At 39.5% G+C, this 15,759-nt stretch overlaps 1 pseudogene; it reads left to right on the top strand.

Annotated features, from left to right (window-relative positions):
- Window positions 1-3,263: 3,263 nt before the first annotated feature.
- Window positions 3,264-15,759, top strand: part of LOC100607076 — a 117,709-nt pseudogene continuing 105,213 nt past the window's right edge.

Raw genomic sequence — 15,759 nt, 5'->3', positions numbered from 1 at the left:
TGTCCGCTCCTCCTCCCCCTACCCTCACTATAGCCCTTAGCAAAACACTAGCTGTTGCTGGACTGTGGACATCTCAGTTTCTTTGCCTAGGGCCAAGACATTCAGAGATATGACTAATATCCCAGCCCTCCCCTTTGGGATCAGGCTAAGGCCCAGAAAGATGTCATCTGAAATCCCACCTTTGCTAGGCCTGCCCCCTCTCCCTTGCCAGCTTTTCCTCCTTAATAAATCACATGGCTACAAATCCTCTCTGAGCCTGCTTTTGGGGAAACTAACCTAAGACAGTAGCTGAAAACAACTGATAAAACAACACCATCTGCATTCCCTACTAATCTATAATTAGTACTGTATGTGTATCTATACTGTTCCAAAACAGAATTTTCTCTGAATTAGTTTATAGTAATCAACTTCAATTCCACATAGTTTACTAATTACCTTCCTAAACCTCTCCATCAAAGAGAATATAAAGCTAAATATCACCCTATTGCATATGAATATCAAACTGAAAATTGGAAGAACACAAATTAGTGGAGATTTAAAAATCACATTTAGCTTTGTAGCAGTTTTGAAGATGTTTTGATGAAAAAACTTAAGTCAAATGCCTTTCAAATAACTTTTTAAAAAATGATCTATAAATTATTTCTTTATGCCCTTTCAGAGAGATTTGTCTACTTTCAAATTAAGATAGCAGTTGTTTAGCTAATAGGATTTAATTTTGAGAGAAGACAAACTATGAAAATGTTAGGGAGAAAGTCATGATAAATCAGGAGCATTTTTTAAAATGAGTAGTAAATGTTTTTTGACCCACTTCCAACTCATTAAAGTATTTCTGAATCCAACCTAAATCCTTGCCTCAGAACCTTAATAGCCTTTAGTGAGAAAATTGAATTAACTTTTTGAATTTAACTTATAAAGGTCAAAAGGAACATATTTAGGATGACACAGGAAATTAAGTATGTGCTATTTCATTTTCTATTGTTTAATGTATATCATTTATTTGAAAACAATCAGGGAAAAAACCTTTTTATGCAGAATGATGTTCATTTTCTAACTAGAAGAACACGATCATACTCATTTTAGATTAATTTTGTCTCTATCGTTTGAAACCAGAAAAAAAAATCCATATCTGATATGGGTTACATTTTGAATAGTAAGTAAACCTATACACAACCAAGAGTAAACTAGAGAACAGAAGCAGTATACATCCCTCAAGACAAATCCAAAATCAAGGTAAATCCATTCATTCCATAAATATTTATTGAGCAGCTAATATGTGTAAAACACATATATGCCTCCTCCCCTCATGGAACTTAGTCCAGAAGTTTTTCTTCTCAGGTTTTTTTTTTAACCTTTTGTGACTTCTTTGCAGGGTTTGACACTGCTGACCAATGTAAAATACTAATCCCTCCTGGCTTCCTCTTTTTCTTCATTTCCTTCAGCTCCTTTCTTTTGTTCATCTCCAAATGTTGATTTTTCTGAGTCAGTTCACATCTAGCCATTTAATTGGCTTGATCTACTCTGCACAAGTTGCTGACACCAGATAAACTTTTCTCATTTCAACTAGCCTTCTGTGGTCTAGATGCATACTTTTAACTGTCCACTTCACTGCTCCACCTGGATAACCCAGATACTTCAAACTCAAGGGTTCTCCCTCTTCTCACCAAAAAACAAGCAAAGGAGAAAATTATCCTTCCCTGTCTTCCCAGTCCCCATGAAACACAGAACTCCACTAATGACAAAACCAACTTAGCTGCCTTGGATCAGAAAACCTATTATCTGGACCTCTTATAATAGTCCTTATCTGATCTTTTGGTTTCCAATCTCTTCACACTTTTCCACTGAATCACAATTCATGTAATACCATTAAAGTTATCAATTATAAATCAGATATGAATAATATTAATCTTCACTCTAAAATCTGCATAGCCATTTTTAAAAGCATAGTATAAAAGCGAAACTTCTAAATAGAGTACACAATGCTCTTCCAATCTAATCTCAGCCTGCCTTCTACACCTTAATCTCTATCCAACCCTATCACAGATCCAACAGTGCTGATTTATCACTGTTTCTTGAAATCACCAGGCATTTTCAAGCCTCTGTGTTTTTGCTCATGCAGTTCTCTCTTTCTGCAATCCTCCCTACACCACCTCATATCTGACCCATCCACATATCTGAAAGCATCTTGACTTTTATTCATTTTTATACCTTCAGAACATAGCCTGTGCTTAGATTCTCATGGATGTTCAATTAACGTTGAATTCAAAATCCTTTCTAATGTGGTTCCCACTTCCTTTTTCTGTCTTATCTCTAGCCTTTCACCCAATTCAACAAATATTCTAATTAGATAAATTATTCATCATGACTGAACCTATGAAGCTATTATGCTTTAGCCTCTTTGTTAAATCCTATTCATCCTCTAAGAGTCAACTCAATCTAGACTAATCTATACTCAACACATGTTCTCATTTGCTCTGTGAAGGTTTTCCCATCTTCTCTCTTCAGGCACACCCAAGTGAAATTATTCACCCTCTTTCTCAATAACTAATTATCCAAAATATAATACTTACCAGATTAAATCATATATGTGTATGTCTTGGTCTCTCACACTGAATCATGAGGTACTTATCTTGTTTCATTTATTATATATGCAGAAACTAGCATAATACAAGTTACTCAGTAAGTGTGTAAAATTTTGAATGGAATTGATCTGAATTGAAAAATAGACCAGATTACTTGGGGCATAGGATTCTTATATTCTCATGGTTAACAGCTGTAGCTAACATTAAAATATCATGGGGAGCTTTTAAAAAATACTAACACCCCTGCCCCATCTCAAGATAATCTCATTTAATTGGCCTAGGGAGGGTCCAGCACCAGTACTGTCTCCAATATTCCATAGGTGATTAGAATGTTGCAGTGATGATGGCAGGCAGCACTGGAGGAATGAGTAAGGGTCACATTGCAGAGTTCTGCAGATGCCAGCCCAAGGAAACTCAGGCACTAACTTGCTCTGGGGCCACATCCCTCACTATGGATTTGCTGGTTGAACAAGGGTCTTAGGAGACTTGAATGAGTGTTAATTTTCCATAATGAAATTATGCAGTGTCCTGAGGGCTACTTACCCTCTCCATGAAAGATACACAGAACTAAAAAATTCTCTCTCTCTCTCCCCTCTTCCTTACCTCCCTCCCCCTTCAGCTGCTTGAAACTAAAACAAATATCCTCTGTCTGTCTCTTGGTTTACATGAAAAGCTAATATTATAATGGTGGAACACTGTAAGCACCAAGTGGGTTCTCAGACTCCATTTGTACCTTGGCTCATAGCCGTCGCTGTTGAGCCCCACAACTCAGACCCTCCTCAGCTTCTGAGTCATTTTGACAGAGATAGCAAAATTTACAACAGCTTCAGCACGACACTTAACAGGATCTGGCACCCCATAAAGCTGCCAGCCAGAACATTAAGTTCCAGGGACGTGACTCCAAGACTGCCTCTGAATCCCAGCACCGCTTATGGTTCACGTTTCCCCCAAGAGGTGGTCACCCTGGCTATATTACCTGGTAGTGCCTCATTTACATAGGAAGGACACACAGATCTCATGATATTACTGATCCTGCATCATCCCTCCACCCTCAAACACCACCATATAGACCCTATGTGTGCAAGGTCTTATCCTATGGTCTCTCAACTTCAAACCCATTCTATACTCTGCTCTGTGATGCTGAAACTGGGACACTGCAAATCACATTTCAGCTTTGCTGGCTGGCTCTGTTAGATTCTTTTAATAGGGCTGTTAGAGGGAGATTGCTTCTTTCTGTTCACTCCTGTGGGCTTCCTGTTCCTGGCAGCACTGACCAGCAATGCCTGTTCTTCACCCTGGTCATGTCAGCTAATTCCAGTACCAGCTGTTGAATCCATGTTGCAGATTTTTCAACTACATCATGTTGTCTCAGAGACACCAGCAGTAGCCAGCGTCCCCTCTTTAGAAATATGATCTTAGGCCCACAGGGCCCCTCCTCTGACCATCAAACACCACAGCAGCAAAGCAGCAACCCTACTCTTTCTCAGAGGTCTGAAATCCAGCCCTCTTGGAGGCCCCCTCCAAGCTTTTAAGTTTTAAAGACTCAAACCACTTTATGCCCTCAGCCCCTCCCAGCCCTGGGAGTGATAGCCACCTTCTATAGTTGTTAACTTGGAGATTTTTTTGTGTTCTCTTTTTCCTTTTCAATTCTTCACTGATTAACTAAAAATTCTTTATGCTAAATTCTCACTGTTAAAATAACTGGCGGGGTTCCTTCCTTTGATTGCACCCTATTATTCTAGGCCTGGCTCTAACAGCAATGTTGGCCCGAATTATGTCGCAACTACTTTTTCTTTTTTTGAGATGGAGTCTCGCTCTGTCACCAGGCTGGAGTGCAATGGCACGATCTCGGCTCACTGCAACCTCCGCCTCCCAGGTTCAAGTGATTCTTCTGCCTCAGCCTCCCGAGTAGCTGGGATTACAGGCACACGCCACCACACCCAGCTAATTTTTGTATTTTTAGTAGAGATGGGGCTTCACCATGTTGGCCGGGATGGTCTCAATCTCTTGATCTCATGATCTGCCCACCTCAGCCTCCCAAAGTGCTGGGATTACAGGCATGAGCCACCACACCTGGCCGCACAACTACTTCTATACCTTGAATCTCTTAGCGGTCCTCATTGGAATCTGTCTCTGTAACCGCAGCCAGAAATAATTGAGTCATTATGTTTGATCTACCACTGACGTAGTAGAGCCACAAGTTATGGACTATTTAACATGAATTTTATTTACTTACAAAATAAGAATGATACTAGTAGCCTATTCTTTTAGGAGTAATGAATATAACCAAGAGATCTTTAGCACTTATAAGGAATGTTTCCATGGCATCTTTGGAAATACTATCACCTACAAAAGCACCTGGCTTCCTTTCCAGGGCTCTCAGTTGTACCAGGCATCAAAGGTAAAAGGACAAATTGCAATGAGATGGATGCTAGGGGAGGATAAGCTCCCTCTCTAGCTAAACAACTCACTCTCATACCCCAGTTTCACAGACATGATATAAAATGCTCTCTCTACATGCCTTAATGTGATGTTGATTTTTAGATTAATCCCAAGGCAGTTGAATTTTTAAATAGATAAACTTACAAAGTGTTGATATGTATAAGACTATCCAAACTGATATTCAGGGCTTAATGCATGTAAGCATCAATGTAAGCATGCATTAAGCCCTGAATATCATGTAATCTATGCTTACATTTTACATAAATTATTTTAATTAATTCTTACAACAATTCTATAAAGTAGATTATATTATTACGTCTCTTATTGCAGATGAGAAAACTGAGACACCAAGAGGCAGAATAACCTGTTCATATCTTTCTGTCTCCCATCTGTCACCTTCCTAGCCCTGAGAAGAAACCTATTTCCCCTCTTAATCTTAACTCCGGTGCCCTTCTCTCTACATCATTGGCTGGCATCATGCCTGTCATAAATTTATCTGATAGGCTCATGATCCCCAACTTCTTCCCTCCCTTTTTCCTATGGGACAATATAGTCTGTGTTGATGATGGAGTGTAATAACTTAAAGCAGCTGAACTGGACTTCCGACTACAAAGTCCACAACTGTTTGCCACCCTACTATTTTTGTTCCACATATCCACTTTGTGAATGTAGCACTTACATTAAAGGCTCCATATAGTTTGTCTTTACTAATGGTCAGATGAGTGATTACTTTTTATTTTTTTTTGAGACGGAGTCTTGCTTTGTCGCCCACGTTGGAGTGCAATGGCGCAATCTCGGCTCACTGCAAGCTCTGCCTCCCGGGTTCACGCCATTCTCCTGCCTCAGCCTCTCCGAGTAGCTGGGACTACAGGCGCCCGCCACCACACCCGGCTAATTTTTTGTATTTTTAGTAGAGACGGGGGTTTCACCGTGGTCTCGATCTCCTGACCTCGTGATCCGCCCGCCTCGGCCTCCCAAAGTGCTGGGATTACAAGCATGAGCCACCGCGCCCGGCCGAGTGATTACTTTTAAAATAGCTTAAGGAATGATTATATTTCACTCAAATCCACTCCGTAACTTCCACGATTTGGGATTATAAGCATGCTTTTCTATATATTACAGTTCTTACATTATGAACTTATGGAAGTTCATTAGCAAATCATGCTAATTGAATATAATGTATTTGTCTGTGGGACTTAAGTTAGACATGGTGGTAAGGTTCTTAGGTCAGTCCACAAAAAATGTGCAGTTGCTCATCATATGCCCAGAAAACTGTGACTTAGTAGTAAACTAGAGAAGAAAACAGTTACATTTTGCTTTTAAAATTATAACGTAGATTTCTAAAATAATTTGTATTAATTTTCAAAGGCTATAGAACTCAGCAGAGGTATGGGAAGGCCAAGTTTTGGGGGAAACACACAGGGGAAATAGTAGAAAACAGGAATGAGCCTGATCGCAAGCTTCACCCAAAGGGAAAATAGCATTCTGTTGTTTCCTATCTGCCTGTCTACACACCCCACAATCAACACAGACTATGTGCTCCCATAGGAAAAAGGGAGGGAAGAAGTTCAGGATCATGAGCCTATCAGATAAATTTAGCCACAGGCATGGCACCAGCCAACAACGTAGAGAGAAGGGCACCAGAGTTAAGATTAAGAGGGGAAATAGGCTTCTTCTCAGGGCCAGGACAGATAGGGGGCAGAAAGAAAATTCCTCTGAGTGACAGCTTTGTTACCAGAAGTCAATGTGATGGGGCCCAATCAAAGAGTGAGAAGAGGAGATCTCTTTAAGAAAAAAAGTACTTCACTGTGATACCATCACAGGTCAAAGCCAAGTAATAAATGAGCCACAGGTAAACCAGGCATATTGTTGAGGTCATTTCAATTCAAGAATTTCAATTATTCTTGCCTTCTATTATTTAGTTGTTTAGATAAGATCATAAATAGACCTTGTTTCCAGGGAGAATCTATTACTCAAAGACACTTTTAGCAAAATCCTACTGATAAAGAATAAATCCCAACTGTTTAATTCTGAAGAGGTTTTACATTTTTAAGCTCATTCATCTATTCATTCTGTCAGCAAGTATTTATCCATACCATGTGCAGGGTACTGACCTAGGTGCTAGAAGATACAACAGTGAGCAAAACAGATGAAAAGTGTCTGCCAGCCGGGCACAGTGGCTCATGCCTATGATCCCAGCACTATGGGAGGCCTAGGCGGGTGGATCACCTGAAGTCAGGAGTTCGAGACCAGCCTGGCCAACTTGGTGAAACCCCATCTCTACTAAAAATACAAAACTTAGCCAGGGATGGTGGCACACGCCTGTAATCCCAGCTACTCAGGAGGCTGAGGTGGGAGGATCACTTGAACCTGGGAGGTGGAGGTTGCAGTGAGCCGAGATTGCACCACTGCATTCCAGGCTGGGTGACAGAGCGAGACTCCATCTCAAAAAAAAAAAAAAAAAAAGTATCTGCTACCAGAGAGCTTGCATGCTAGTTTTATGATAAATGAAGATTCATCTGCAAATAAATTAATTTCCAAAAAGGTTTCTTTTTATAAGGTGTCAATCCTGAACTTCAGTATTTATAAATATGTAAGATTTAGGATGCCATCCAGATAGCTTCGATATTATGTAAATTTAAAGAGAATATATGACATAGACCAGGCACAGTGGCTCATGCCTGTAATCCCAGCACTTTGAGAGGCCAAGGCAGGAGGATAACTTGAGGCCAGGAGTTAGAGAACATCCTGGGCAACAAAGTGAGACCCCATCTCAACAAATAATCAAAAAAATAGCCAGGCATGTTGGTGCATGCCTGTAGTCCTAGCTACATGGGAAGCTGAGGCAGAAAGATTGCTTGAGCCCAGAAGGCTGAGGCTGTAGTAAGCCATGTTCACATTACTGCACTCCAGCCTGGGCCACAGAGGCCCTGTCTCAAAAATAAATAAATAAATAAATAAGTAAAAAATATGGATTCACAGGCTGATGAATAAATTGTCCTCATAAAGATCTATCAGATAAATATGACTCATGCTGTTTTTATTTTGCCTTACAGTTTTGGGCTTGTACATGTTTAAACTACTTAAAGCTATTATTTAGAGCACAAAGATAAAAGACAAAGTGAACATAAGAAATGTAAGCTACATACCATGAAAAGCAACAGGATTTTGTCCTGCTACTCTATTAATTCACACCTATTTGACTCAAAAGCTGAAACCCGTTTTTGAATGTGTTTTACACAATATATAAGAAATTTCTACCTCATCACAAAGGTTCCAAATATTGTCAACTGAACATATATCTGGATACTTCTGTAAGTCTATTGGAAGTTCTTAATTCAGCAAATGAAAACACAACACATAAGTGTCTACTGAGGGCTAGAGGAAATTACCCAATTAAAAGAAAGAATACAATACTCTGGAGAAAAGGAAGTGCCAAGATGTCAAAATCTCTCTCAAGTAGAATCTTATGGATACAGCTCAGCTTTGCTAAATAGAATGACAGAGGATTTGGGTATGATTTCAACTTTTAATAGATGTTTTCCTCTAAAAGGGATAACTCAAGTCTATGAAAAAAAAGATACTAGATAAAAATTTGAGTGAAATAAAATTAGTGAAATGTAATATGTAAATGGGAAAAAATTTAATACAATTTGATTAATTTTGACTCCACTAATTCAGAATTTCAGAAAGATTCATGAGGCATACACTAAAGTTTATATTTGTTGTAATTTGGGGGAAAGATCTAGGTCAATGTTCCCCAAACTTTAATGTTCATAGGAATCACCAGAAGAGCTCATTAAAATTCAGATTCTGATTCAGTAGCTCTGCAGTGGGCCTCAAGATTCAGCATTTCTGCCAACTTTAATTGAGATACTTCTGCTACTGGTCTGAAACATGCTTTGAGTATCAAGAATTCAAGTAAATCAGCAAGGTCGCTTGCAAAAGAAATGATCAACCAACCAACGCACACTTTCACAATATCCTTGGGGGAAAAATGACTACTTACAAACGACTCTATGTTGTTCATTAAAACAGTTGTGGTAGAAGTTCTACTTGGCAAGATGGTGTAACAGCTAATCGGAGTTAATTCACATCGTTAAACATGCAAACAAATGTTTTCTTTAAAAAATACTCTACTGTGCCAATTTTTCATTCTAGTTTCTCTTCATTTATATAACCTTCATTTTAATTAACAAACATGGAATTTGGACATCTGAAATCAAAAGAAAGTGATATGATTATCCATCTTTAGTTCTTCTTGAGTCATTTTCCTATCATGTTTGAGATCTCCCCACTTACTTACTTATTCATTTACTAAGAAAAACAGGAAAATGCTGATGAGAGCAAATTTGAGGGAGATAAATTAAATACAGATCATAAGATGTCCCTTCCTCCCTCATTTCACCCCACACCTGGTGAGATATACAGTTAAGTTTTTTTAAGCTAAATGTTATTATATAGCCCAAACTATAAATAATAATGCATTAAGAGCTTCAATGTGGTATTTTTTATGGCTCACTACCATGGCTGGCAATTAGCTGAGGCTATCCAAAAGACTTTGATGTACCTTGGTCCTATTTGCAGGACATGCTAAAGAAACATAGACCCTGCAGCTTATCTGTCTATATTCACCAATGATTTGGTTTCTGGGGGCAAATGAAGAGTCCCTCCACTAGAGGAAAATAGCAGCAGAGGACAGAGGTGAAGGTACAACATCAGGAGTACACAGCAAGGCATCTGGAGTACACAGCAAGGCATCTGGAGTGCAGTAAGAGAGAGTCCAGGGGAACAGCAAGAGATGGGAAGATGAGGGAAAAAGAAGTACAAAGATGCATCATTTAAGAAACAGAAAAGGAAAGCAGAGAAAAAAAGATTTTGAGAAAAAACAAAGTTTGACAAAAAGCAAAACTTTGAGAAAAGCCAAAGTTTTAGCCATACAAACTGCCTTAATTGTGTCTGGAAAAGGAGGTTCCCCAAGGTGCACAGAACACATGTAACACCGGTACCATCCAAGATGGCAGAGAGATTCCCACACACCAGCATATCATCTGGGTAGAAAGCACTTTCCTGCTTCAAAGATGCATGGATTATTTAGTTTCCTGCCATCAAACAATCCAATAATAATTGACTACTCTGTGTCTGAGTCTGTGTTCACTAAGCAAATTTTCTTTCCTCTGGAGGAAAAAAAAAGTCTAACAAAATAAGCCCTGCAGTAAACTTCACATTTGTATTTCTCATTATAATTTAATAAATTGGCACAGATGGAAAAAGAAAGATGTAAGGAGGGGTGGAGGAGGAAGAGAAAGAGCCCAGAGATAAACCATGGCGTCAGCTATCCCTCTTAGGAGTAAATTGGGTATAGAAACCAGGATTTGCCAAGTGAAGTGTAGCCTTGGTAGATCAAACTTCACAAAGTGGGAGCTAAATTAAATACCAGATGAACATAATCAGATCAGAAATCAAAAGAAAACTATTGGGCATAAGAGTTAGAAAAATTTGAGTAGGAGCCAAAATAGAAAAAAAAATTACATAGAGGAATCAAAATTGAAAAAGCAAAGAGAACTGAGGTTCAAGAAAAGAAAGTATGATGTCAAATAAGCTGTAAATGTGGATGTACTTCACTCATAACATTCTTTTTACGGGAATTCCAGTGTGATTCCAAGAGCTCAGAATGGATCTAAAAGAAAACTCTGAGACCTAATATTTTAAAGGTCTTTTATTTCCAGCCTAGAGACTACCAAAACTTCACAGGACATCTAAAGCCACTTCCAGCTGGTAGAGGTGGCCATTTTTTCCCATGCATGCAGGAACAGAGTGGTGAGTCTCCAGCCTTGCACAGTTCTCCATCCCATTGCTCCAATCCAAGCCCTAGCTCTGCTGGAAAGAACACCAGTGACCATATAAAAGTAGAACAGACAGAAGACATAATAGCTCCCTTAAGATACCTTAACAAGCCATATGCTCTGACCCTGAGACCATTACTACATTTGGATGAGTGGGCCCAGTCTCAAATAAAAAGGAAAGAAAGCATTTGGGGCTACTGAGGAATTTCCTTGAGTATGTATCTTCTATAAATTGGATCTTCCAAGAACCATGCTGGGGATGAAGAGCAATGGTACTGCTGTCAGTCTTTGCTTAAGTTGAGTAAGTCAGTACTTCTGAAGATTCCTGTGTTTACTAAGGGGTCTTCTACACTGATATTCCTTCAAGATAGAGGAAAAAAATAATAACCAGGATTATTTTAGCCCTTTGCAAGTCAGAGCTGGTGGGTGATCCTGTAAGTTACTTTATGTCTTTTCTTAGCATTTCTTACTAGTTGACAGGAATCTACACCTGAAGACATCAATTTCACTCTCTCATTAAGGATGCAATACTCTGCTTTGACTGATCTTTATACCTCTTGTTAGTGACTAATGATCTGTCAGTGAATTGAAAATATAAGCCCTGTCCAGCCTTGAAAAAGACATTCCCTGGAAATGCACTAAAATAGAATACTCATATGAGTACAATGATCTTATAAATCTCAGTATGTATGTCTCTAATACTCACCAAGATATTTTGTAATAAAAGCAACACTCAATCTTTTCCAACAAGCACTAATGGCAAAGTTAACAATAAGAACCACAGAGGTCTCAAGAGGAAAGCTGCAAAAAGAAATGAGAATTCTGCTCCCAGGACTTTCCCTAAGCAAAAGTGTGAAGACAGGGAAGTTTTTCTTTGGGCCCTACCAAGGACCTCACTGTTTCTAGGTCCTTCTTTCAGCCTTGCCCTGTGAGTTCCACATCCCCACTGCCACCCATGCTCCATGCTTCTACCTGCATCTTGGTGGCCCATAGCACACTTGCATTCTTAAAGAAGTTCCATTTAAGTGGAGCTTCCTTGGGCAGTGTCCTACCTAAGGGTAGGACATGGGGAAAAGCAAGGTGAAAATCAACATGCCTGTCCAGAAACAAAATTCTGATGACCCAAACTATTAAGCCCTCAATAAAACTAGTGTGTGTTGTCAGAAGTCAAAATAGTGTTTACCTTTAGGTGGGTGGTTAGTGATTGGAAGGGAGCATGGTGGGCTTCAGGGTATTGGTAGTTTTCTATTGTTGACTGCTGCTGTTTCCAAGGGTAAGTTCACTTTATGAAAATTCATTATAGTAAGTGAGCTATACACTTAATATATGTGCCTTTTATTGTATGTATAATACATCAAGAGAATGTTAAAATAGAATATAATGGCCTTAGGAATGATGCAATGCAAGAGATCGAAGAAGTTCAGAATAATTCAAAACATAATCAGCATTACCTAGATATTTTAAGAAAAAGCAGAATGACATCTGATGACACTATTCCTTGCAAATATTTTTCCAGTCCATCCTTGCTGGGAAGTATGGTTTTTAAAAGGTTTTCACCAGCCTCAAGTTGGCTTTCAATGTCTTGATTTTGTGGGATGTCTATAGAAAAGGAGTTAGAGAATGTCTCTAGCATTGTCCTGTGAAGAGGGCAAGCATTGCTCAATTGGATCATTTGAGCCAGAGGCCGCTGGTTGATTGGATTATCCATCCAATTCCCCTGGTTCAGAGTCTCATACTTAGCAAGCCATCCATAGAGAGAGAACCAAAATTACATTTACTATTCTAAATTAATAATGTCCTAATTTTACATAAATCTCTGTGGAGTACCAATCTTTTATCAATAGGAGGATCCTTTATAATCTAAAAAAAAAGCTTATCAAATTATCACATAACAGTAACCGTAATTTTTTGTTTAGAAACTATGTTTGCAGTAACAATGTCCACAGTAGGCTGGGACACAAATTAATCTCCCTAAAAACAGCAACCAGTGCAAAGCACTGGGACAGGCTCCCTCACTGGCATGTGAATAGGTTGTGTATTCCCTGGGCTGATGCAGTCAGACTGTGGGCAATTGCCTGCTTTATCCATGAATAAGACTGTGTGTGACTTCTACTGTGTGTCAGCCATAACAAACCAAATTATATTGAGGCAATGGAAAAAGTGTTTTGATGTTTCTATCAGCCTGATTATATTGTGTATTCTCAGAGAAGTCTTAAAAGAGATTTGTTACAATCAGATCTCTTGAACAATTGCTACTCTGGCAGTAGTACACTTGGGGGAAAAGAAAAGATCAATAATTTGATCAGGTGTTTTGCATTAGTCTTATATTCATGGCATTGAATTACATCATAATACCTGTTGATTTAATGGGTTTTGATAATACCAAGAAAGAATCTCATATCACTAAAGGCAAGAAGTAAAGGGACAAAGATTGAAAGGCAATTTTAAATATTTGTAAAAACATAAGGTTTCCAAATTTGCCATTAGTCTGTTTGTATGTTTTCCATAATTAAAATCTATTTTTTTCTGCCAACTAAAAGTTGTTTGTATTCATTTTACTTAACTCATTTTTCTTTTCCTTCACCTGTCAGGTGAAGGAAATTCTCCTGCTCCAAAATGAAAATATTGTAGCTTATATATTTCATGCAGACATTTCAAATATGAATTTTCCATTCAGAGAAACTCTTGTCTTTTCTCTTTTGGGAGAATGTTTTGGCTTCTAGTTCATGCTATTATTTGAAAAATACCTAAAACATGCTGTATTGTTAATCATCAGTTTCTCAACAATCGTGAAGGAAACACTCACAGAAACATGTCTGGTGCTTAGACATGCCTAAATCACTATTTTCTCATACTTTATTCTTCTACATCCCACAAGGAGAAAAATGTCAACTGCTTTCCCAGAGCAACCTTGGAAAAATATATAAGATATCAACATTAGTTTTAGATCAACTGTTAAAATAATGCCTAGTAATATGGTTTGGCTGTGTCCCCACCCAAATCTCAACTTGAATTGTATCTCCCACAATTGCGACATGTTGTGGGAAGGACCCAAGGGAAGGTAATTGAATCATGGGGATCAATCTTTCCCATGCTATTCTCATGATAGTGAATAAGTCTCACAAGATCTGATGGGTTTATCAAGGATTTCAACTTTTGCTTCTTCCTCCTTTTTCTCTTGCCACCACCATGTAAGAAGTGCCTTTCACCTCCTGCCATCATTCTGAGGCCTCCCCAGCCATGCAGAACTGTAAGTCCAATCAAACCTCTTTTTCATTTCAGTCTTGGGTATGTCTTTATCACCAGCATGAAAATGGACTCATACAGCAAATTGGTACCAGGAGTCAGGTGTTACTGAAAAGATACCCCAAAATATGGAAGTGACTTTGGAACTGGCTAACAAGCAGAGGTTGGAACAGTTTGGAGGGCTCAGAAGAAGATAGGAAAATGTGGGAAAGTTTGAAACCTCCTAGAGACTTGTTTAATGGCTTTGAAAAAATGGCTGATAGTGATATGAACAATAAGGTCCAGGCTGAGGTGGTCTCAGATGGAGATTAGTTTGTTGGGAACTGGAGCAAAGGTGATTCTTGTTATGTTTTAACAAAGAGACTGGCAGCATTTTGCCCCTACCCTAGAGATGTGTGGAACTTTGAACTTAAGGGAGATGATGTAGGGTATTTGGCAGAAAAAAATTCTAAGCAGCAAAGCATTCAAGAGTTGACCTGGATGCTGTTAAAAAGCATTCAGTTTTAAAAGCGAAACAGGGCAAAAAACTTCAGAAAATTTGCAGCCTGATGATGCAGTAGAAAAGAAAAACTCATTTTCTGAGGAGAAATTTAAGCTGGCTGTAGGAATTTGCATAAGTAGCAAGGAGCTAATGTTAATCCCCAAGACCATGGGGAAAATGTCTCCAGGCCATGTCAGAGACCTTCACGGAAGCCTCTCCCATCACAGGCCCATAGGCCCAGGAGGAAAAAATGTTTTCATGGGCCAGGCCCAGGGTCCCTGTGCTGTATGCAGCCTAGGGACTTGGTGCCCTGTGTCCCAGCCACTCTAGCCATGGCTGAAAGGGGTTAATGCACAGTTCAGGCTGTGGCTTCAGAGGGTGGAATGGTGTTAAACCTGCAGATGCACAGAAGTCAAGAATTGAGGTTTGGGAACCTTCGCCTAGATTTCAGAAGATATATGGAAATGTCTGGATTCACAGGCAAAAGTTTGCTGCAAGGGCGGGGCCCTCATGGAGAACCTCTGCTAGGGCAGTGCAGAAGGGAAATGTGGGGTCAGAGCCCCCACACAGAGTCCCTAACTGGGGCACTGCCTAGTGGAGCTGTGAGAAAAGGGATGCCGTCCTCCAGAACCCAGAATAGTAGATCCACTGACATCTTTCACCATGCATCTGGAAGAGCCACAGACACCCAATGCCAGCCTGTTAAAGCAGCTGGGTGGGAGGTGGTACCCTGCAAAGCCACAGGGGCAGAGCTGGTGTTGGGCCCACCTCTTGCATCAGCGTGACCTGAATGTCAGACCTGAAGTCAAAGGAGATCATTTTGCAGCTGTAAAATTTGACTGCCCTGCTGGATTTTGGATTTGCATGGGCCCTGTAACCCCTTTGTTTTGGCCAATTTCTCCCATTTGGAATGGCTATATTTACCCAATACCTGTACCTCCATTGTATCTAGGAAATAACTAGCTTTCTTTTTATTTTACAGGCTCACAGGTGGAAGGACTTGCCTTGTCTCAGATGAGACTTTGGACTGTGGACTTTTGGGTTAATGCTGAAATGAGTTAAGACTTTGAGGGACTGTTGGAAAGATGTGATTGGTTTTGAAATGTGAGTACATGAGATTTGGAGGGGCCAGGGGCAGAATGTTATGGTTTGGCTCTGTGTCCCC

The sequence above is a fragment of the Nomascus leucogenys genome, chromosome 7b, assembly GCF_006542625.1.
Source record: "Nomascus leucogenys isolate Asia chromosome 7b, Asia_NLE_v1, whole genome shotgun sequence".
Lineage (NCBI taxonomy): Eukaryota > Metazoa > Chordata > Mammalia > Primates > Hylobatidae > Nomascus > Nomascus leucogenys.
Note: the sequence above shows the minus strand (reverse complement) of the source record. Positions and strands in the feature narration are given on the sequence as shown.